Source organism: Schistocerca piceifrons, chromosome 2, assembly GCF_021461385.2.
Source record: "Schistocerca piceifrons isolate TAMUIC-IGC-003096 chromosome 2, iqSchPice1.1, whole genome shotgun sequence".
In the NCBI taxonomy this organism is placed as follows: domain Eukaryota; kingdom Metazoa; phylum Arthropoda; class Insecta; order Orthoptera; family Acrididae; genus Schistocerca; species Schistocerca piceifrons.
Genome location: NC_060139.1, coordinates 776,947,940 through 776,956,236, shown reverse-complemented (window position 1 = coordinate 776,956,236; position 8,297 = coordinate 776,947,940). Strand labels below are relative to the sequence as shown.

General features: G+C 45.4%; 1 long non-coding RNA gene across 1 annotated transcript in view; it reads left to right on the top strand.

The window, feature by feature from the left end:
• Positions 1-350: 350 nt before the first annotated feature.
• LOC124777991 overlaps positions 351-8,297 on the top strand; it is a 39,165-nt gene continuing 31,218 nt past the window's right edge. Inside the window, exon 1 of the long non-coding RNA XR_007015820.1 lies at positions 351-374. This is a non-coding gene — a long non-coding RNA (uncharacterized LOC124777991). The remainder of the gene's footprint in view (positions 375-8,297) is intronic.

The following is an 8,297-nucleotide window of genomic DNA, read 5'->3' as shown; positions in this document are numbered from 1 at the left end:
ATCCATGACGCTTATGGTCATGCCTCGAGGTTCCCATTTCCACTACTTAGCCCGCTTAATGAATTGATTGTCATTGTAACACACGCCCATTCCTGCTTCGTGCTCGCAGGTCTCAACAGCCATGGCGGAATGGGGCGGCGCGGCGGGCGGCGGACCCCCGATGACGCTGGAGCAGCTGCTGTCGATGGTGGAGAACATGCCGATGGAGGAGTCGGAACGCGAGGCGCTGCGCGAGAGCCTGGCGCGCCAGTACGAGGCCAGCCAGCGCCTGGCGGCCGCCGCCGCCGCTGGCGCCAGCACGCTGGCGTCCGGCCCTCCGCAGGCGCACGACCTGGTGCTCACCGCGCTCGCCGTCACCGTCGCCTTCATACTGCGTGCGTCTGTACACTGCTTTCTCTCCACTGCTAGCATTTAATGTATAGGCTCCGGCAGAATAGATAGTAGGACATAAAAAAGACAGAGCTTCGAAACAAGTTTATTGAAAAAGACATTGACAATATAGAAAAATATATCCCATTATACAGGGTGAATCATCTGAAACTTGAGCCACAAATAATGCGGAAATGCAAAGTGATTCTGATGGGCGGTTTCCACAGAATGGATTGGTAGCTAGGCGCTGAAACTGTTAGCCAATCGACAGATTGTAATAATACTTAGAATGTGTATTTTTAGTGCAAATATACACTTTTTAAATGAGAAAATGCGTATTGACATTAACAAACTAAAAGTAGGGCAAATTAGAACCTCAGTGATGTTTGTTGCAGGATTGTAGTTTGAGTTGTTTATGAGATATCGTATTTCGAAAAGTTTCCACACAGAGTGTAAGTACGCTGTTTAGGTTTTTATATTGATAACGCCACGTAGCGCTCTGTATGAAGAACACCAGCTGTGCTGTGTGCAGTCCGTGGCTGGTTGGCATTGTTGTAATATTTGCTATTGTAGTGTTGGGCAGTTGGATGTGAGCAGCGCGTAGCGTTGCGCAGTTGGAGGTGAGCCGCCAGCAGTGGTGGATGTGGAAAGTGAGATGGCGGAGTTTTGAGAGCGGATGATCTGGACGTGTGTCCATCAGAGAGAGTAAATTTGTAAGACTGGATGTCATGAACTGATATATATATTATGATTTTTGAACACTATTAAGGTAAACACATTGTTTGTTCTCTATGAAAATCTTTCATTTGCTAACTATGCCTATCAGTAGTTAGTGCCTTCAGTAGTTAGAATCTTTTATTTAGCTGGCAGTAGTGGCGCTCGCTGCACTGCAGTAGTTCGAGTAACGAAGATTTTTGTGAGGTTAAGTGATTCATGAAAGGTATAGCTTATTGTTAGTCAGGGCCATTCTTTTGTAGGGATTTTTGAAAGTCAGATTGCGTTGCGGAAAAAATATTGTGTGTCAGTTTAGTGTTGATCAGAATAGGTAAAGAGCGAAATGTCTGAGTACGTTCAGCTCTGCAAAGCTGTTTGAAAATCAAATAATGTAAGAGGTTTATCAGCACAGTAATTCACTGATTTTTCTAAGGGGATGTTTCAAGAGATTTAGGCAATGCCTGTAGTAGCACACACTAAAGAACAACGCAAGTGCTTACACTAGTTATGTGGATTCTGAGCAGTAATGACACATTTGACCACCGCAGGTTGTGTTCAGCGGCAGTACACTCTTCCAGTCTGATATGGAATGACTGCACAACATTTGCTAATATTTCAACGGATATGTCTAACAAGGCTGCAGTAATACGTCATTGCATACCATCGGGTGTAGTTGATATGTTCTTGTAGACAGCTTCTTTCAGCTTTCCACCACGGAAAAAAGTCGACAGGCGTCAGATTCAGGGAATGGGCCGGCCGAAGTACAGTTCCTCTGCATCCAATCCAACGATTTGGAAACAATTCGTGAAGACATGCTGTAGTGCAGTATAGGGTGGACAGCTATCGTGTTGGTACCACAGGTTCCTCCTAATCTGCAGAGGAATGTCTTCTATCATCTGTGGGAGATGGTCTGTTAGTAGGCTGCAATACTTGTGTGGGTTCAGCACCCTGCCTGTGGAAATCTGGCTGTAAGCTGATGGTTTCACTATGCCACATCACATGTTTACACTCCATTGACGCTGACGTTCCACTGATAAGGCCAACGTAGACCGTCAGCACATCAAAGTAACTGCCAGTGTAGTTGACGTCTGTTGGGATATTTTGCTGCAAACACTATACAAGAATGAACTGCATTCTTCTTACACTCTTCATACACCATGGGGATGTCACATTTTGCCGGCCGTGGTGGCCAAGCGGTTCTAGGTGCTTCAGTCCGGAACCGCGCGACTGCTACGGTCGCAGGTTCGAATCCTGCCTCGGGCATGGATGTGTGTGACATCCTTAGGTTAGTTAGGTTTAAGTAGTTCTAAGTTCTAGGGGACTGATGACCTCAGATGTTAAGTCCCATAGTGCTCAGAGCCATTTGAACCATTTGATGTCACATTTTCTATATTGGTAAATCCTGTCGTCCACTCACAGCCTACTGCTTGGATTGTCACTCACTAACTGGCTACCAAGTCGCAATGCACTCAAGGAATTTAAGCAAGCGTAACGACATCGTACCTAGCAACAACACAGGTTGAATAGTACAAAAAGCGTCCGTGTGAACTTTTTCAAAATACGACATCTCGTAAACGACTCTTATTAGAATACTGCAACAAATAACACTGATATTCTACTTTACTCTACTTTTGTTTGCTAATGTAAATAGCCATTGCTCCATTTAAAAAGTGTATGTTCGCACAAAAAATACATTTTCTAAGTATTATTACAATCTATTGATTGGCTAACAACATGAGCTTCTGATTACCAATCCATTCTGTGAAAACCGTACATCAGTAAGACTTTCCATTTCCGCGATATTTTCGGTTTAAGATTTAGGTGTCTCACCCTGTATATCATATACGCCCTTTACTTGGTTTTGAATATAACACCGTACACATGGTCACCATCACTTTCTCTACATCCCTCCTGGTGGTGAAGGAAAGCTTTTATCACCCGATTCAACATATTCAATGTGACCCCCTTCACATTTCTACGTACCGTTTATTTGAGTTCAGCTACGGTACGAGGAGATAATAACATTTCACTCTTCAGGTATCCCAAAAAGAGGAAGTCAAGGGCAGTCAAATCGGGCTACCGTCGTGGTTAATCAATGTCTCCCAACCTGGGAACCAATCGACCAGGAAAATGCCGCAAGACAATTCGTGGATTAACAGGCACCATAATCTACAGCCCCGTCTCCTTGGAACCATTACGTCGTCGTCCAAATTTGGGAGAAGGAAGCCACTTAAAATTTGGACATAGTGATCGCTGGTAACCGTTACTGCATGAACATGATTATCCTCAAAAAAATTTGGACTGTGGATGTCAAACATAGCCACGCAGCACCACACAGTCACATGTTCACAGTGCAGGGATTTATCGTGCAACTGACGAGGATTAACTTGGTTATGTGGCACCCAGTGCCTGTAATTCTGTTGATTTACACCACTGTCTAGATGAAAATCGCCCTTATCCGACATCAGTATGCTCTTTCACATATGATAAAAGTTGTAGGAAGCGCAAGGCTAAAGTTCGTCTGCATCATGTTCATTTATTTTCTGTACGACGTACAATTTTTATGGGCGGAAGTGTAGGTAATCACGGACGATGCGCCGCAGGGAACGATCTGACATTGTTAGCGCCAAGACACGTGTGGCAGCAGAACGGTGAGAATTTCTGATGAATGAGTGACGCATCTCCTCTACTCGCGCCGGCCTTTGTGGCCGAGCGGTTCTAGGCGCTTCAGTCTGGAGTCGCGCGAGCGCTACGGTCGCAGGTTCGAATCCTGCCTCGGGCATGGATGTGTGTGGCGTCCTTAGGTTAGTTAGGTTTAAGTAGTTCTAAGTTCGAGGGGACTGATGACCTCAGATGTTAAGTCCCATAGTCCTCAGAGCCATTTGAACCATTTGAACCTCTACGCGCCCCGCGATCTGTTGTGTCCTTTGCCGCTCTCGGCTTTTCTTCGTAGCACAAGATGCAGAAGTCCTGAAATTGTTGCAGCCAGTGTACAATCGTCCGATGATCCAGGACCTCACCATTTCGTTTGAACTAGAAATGGCGGTGAAAGAGTGGCTGAACCGTGATGGGAGACTCATTGTTTTTGAAAGACGCCTCGACGGCACATGCTCGGTACTCCAAACTCTACAAAGGCGTAATTACAATTGGCTGTCCTTCCTCAATGCAGCGCACGCACTCTTATTTCGGGCAGGAAAAACAGCGACGCCATATTACGTGACTCAAATCCTACTGTCCACGCTGCTGGACCCTGCATTATCAGTGACGTAAAAGTACAGGGTGTTTCAAAAAGGACTTTACAACTTTAAAAATTCATATAAATTTATTGAAAGAAGATACAGAGCTGGGTTTAATGTTATTTTGTAGGGAAACACATTAAGTTTTTCTTACCTTAAACTAAAGACGTTGTATGTGGCTTCCGTTGGTTATCCTGCACACATCCCATCGGAAGGCAATTTATTCCCAAACTCGCTGTAGCATTGCAGGTGTAACTTGCTCAGTGGCGCCGTAAATTCTTGCTCTATGTTCAGGTAAAGAAATCGGCACAGGACGTACAAACACGATATCCTTGATAAATCCCCATAAAGAAAAATCGAGTGGTGTCAGGTCTTGGGAACGTGAGGGCCATGCAATTGGCGCATCACAGCCAATCCATTGACCAGAAAAGCGGTCACTGAGAAAATCCCAGACGTCAGCCAGGCAGTGGCGTAGTGCACCATCTTGCATGAAGTAAATATTTCGTTATAGGTCATCCTCGCCTGTTGTCGCCGACTTCGATTCTCCAAACCAAAACACACAGCTAGTACGCTCTGGTCTAGTGAAGGCAGCAGTCTTTAACGAAACTGCCGCTAGCGCTCCTTACGGTGCGATTCGGCACTAGCGAACTACGCGAGACAAAACTTGGATGTATTTCCCTACAGTCTGACACTACAATCACCTCTGTAGGTTCTATGAATTAATTTATATGAATTTTCAAAGTTGCAAGGCCCTTTTTGAAAGGCCCTGTAACTTTGGGAGTACTCCAAGGGAGAGTTAGTGCCTTTTTACAAGTTCCTTTTCGTTTACAACAAAAGTCCGCAGAGTTCGCGCATACTGCATACAATCGGACTATCTCCGCCCTGTCTCAGCAGATTTCCCCGCACGAAAGACATGTCTACAGCCATGGGTGAAAGCGCATCCAATGGTACGCAAATGTTATCGAACACGCGAGAGTTTCTTTCCGCTTGAAGTTGTGCTCCACAGCGATTGTAAAAGATATTTTGATGTATGACCACAACAAAGCTGCTAAAATGTTTTATTGTTCTTCAGCGTCGGTTTAAGTTCAAGTAGGGCACACGACCTGTAGCACCGATGGACTGCAGAGTCCCTATTCAGCAACATGTTCACATGTATTATTTCATTTCCATATAAAACTTGTACGTAGTGACTAATAAAAATCGTATTTCACTGATTTAAGTATCAACAGCATCTCTATTTCTGAACCGCTACCTGAGCATTATAATCAATATTAATCGAAAGTGAAACTACCCGTCTTAGTTGATTTCTTACTAGCTCCATTCAAACGGCAAGGAGGACGCACAACTTAACTTATGAATAATAAGTCGCTCCATCATAAAACTGAAATAAAAGTTTTGGATCCATATGTGCTCTGGGCGAGTATAAACGGAAACTGGTGAAATGTTAACTTACTCTTCTTTCCACTACAGTGTGAGACTACTGTAACAAACATTCCAGAATTTCACCGTCACTTGAATTACCAAAAAACGAAACTGACCCTTACCTGCTGCTGCTTCTGGCACTGGCTTGTGCGAAGTGTCTCCAAATTTGTTATGAAATATTATGGATTACACTACAAAGCAAATTTCATTGTATTGTACAGTGTAATTGAAAAAGGAAGAATAGGTTTCAATTGTTTATTACAGACAAACTACACTGAAGAACCAAAAAACTAGTACACCTACTTAATATCGTGTAGGGCCCCAGCGAGCATGCAGACGTGCCGCAACACGACGTGACATGGACTCGACTAATGGGAACTGACACCATGAATGCTGCAGGGCTGCCCAGAAATCCTTTAGATTAGGATGGGGCGGAGATCTCTTCTGAACGGCAAGGCATTCCGGATGTGCCCTATAATGTTCATCCCTGGGGAGTCTGGTGACCAGCTGAAGTGTTTAAACTCAGAAGAGTGTCGATCAGTCATCAAGGGCGCAGAACTGGGCCTTAGGCTCCGAAAGCCCTTATCGATTATGTTTTATTGAATGGTTCGCACGCTGACACTTGTTGATGGCCCAGCATTGAAATAGCTGCAGTTTGCGGAAGGGTTGCACTTCTGTGACGTTGAACGATTCTCTTCAGTCGTCGTTGGTCTCGTTCTTGCAGGATCTTATTCAGGTCGCTGCGATGTTGGAGATGTGATGTTTTACCGGATTCCTGATATTCACGGCACACTCTTGAAGTGGTCTCACTCCATCACTACCTCGGAGATGCTGTGTCCCTTCTCTCGTGCGATCTCTATAACCCCACGTTCAAACTCACATAAATCTTGGAACCTGCCATTTTAGCAGCGTTAACCAGTGTAACAACTGCGCGAGACATTTGTTCTATATAGGCGTTGCCGACCCCAGCGCCGTATTCTGCCTGTTTACATATATCTGTATTTGAATACGCATGCCTATACCAGTTTCTTTGGCGCTTCTGTGTATAAAAGATAGAAAGACATTGCAAATGGCTCTGGGTAGAAGAAGATTCAAAGTTTTGACACAGCCGCGCTAATTGTTTGTATCAACATTGCGGCTACACCACTTTTTATGTGTTGGAATTTGCGCGAAGTCAATCCATTGTTCAAGTGCAACTTGCATTCCGCTATCGATTCAGCAAGAAGCCACCTTTGCACACGCAGATTTATGACTGGTACAAAAAAAGTCTTGGAAGTTGGATGCATATGGAAAGGGGAAGAGCACTGGTCGGCCTCGTACGTTTGATGAAAATGTCGAGCGTACCAGGTCAGACAGGTAGGATAGACGTCAGATGACTTCAGCCACCTCCTACCATTACTAACCTGTTGCATACGTACAAATCAAACACGTTTTTAAACGGCTGTAGCACGGAAACAATACGTTTCCGGAAATGGGTTCCTATTCAAAATACACTACAGTCCATTAATAGCCGGCCGTGGTGGCCGAGCGGTTCTAGGCGCTTCAGTCTGGAATCGCGCGACCGCTACGGTCGCAGGTTCGAATCCTGCCTCGGGCATGGATGTGTGTGATGTCCATAGGTTAGTTAGGTTTAAGTAGTTCTAAGTTCTAGGGGACTGATGACCTCAGAAGTTAAGTCCCATAGTGCTCAGAGCCATTTGAACCATTTTTGCCATTAATATTGCTATACCACGAAGATATGCTACAGACGCGAAATTTAACCGACAGGAAGAAGATGTTGTGATATGCAAATGATTAGCTTTTCAGGCCATTCACACAAGGTTGGCGCCGGTGGCGACACCTACAACGTGCTGACATGAGGAAAGTTTCCAACCGATTTCTCATACACAAACAGCAGTTGACCGGCGTTGCCTGGTGAAACGTTGTTGTGATGCCTCGTGTAAGGAGGGGAAATGCGTACCATCACGTTTCCGACTTTGATAAAGGTCGGATTGTAGCCTATCGCGATTGCGGTTTATCGTTTAGCGACATTGCTGCTCGTGTTGGTCGAGATCCAATGACTGTTACCAGAATATGGAATCGGTGGGTTCAGGAGGGTAATACGGAACGTCGTGCTGGATCCCAACGGCCTCGTATCACTAGCAGTCGAGATGACAGGCATCTTATCCGCATGACTGTAACGGATCGTGCAGCCACGTATCGATCCCTGAGTCAACAGATGGGGACGTTTGCAAGACAACAACCATCTGCACGAAAAGTTCGACGACGTTTGCAGCAGCATGGACTCGGAGACCATGGCTGCGGTTACCTTTGACGCTGCATCACAGACAGGAGCGCCTGCGATGGTGTACTCAACGACGAATCTGGGTGCACGAATGGCAAAACGTCATTTTTTCGGATGAATCCAGGTTCTGTTTACAGCATCATGATGGTCGCATCCGTGTTTGGCGACACCGCGGTAAACGCACATTGGAAGCGTGTATTCGTCATCGCCATACTGGCGTATAACCCGTCGTGATGGTATGGGGTGCCATTGGTTACACGTCTCGGTTAGCT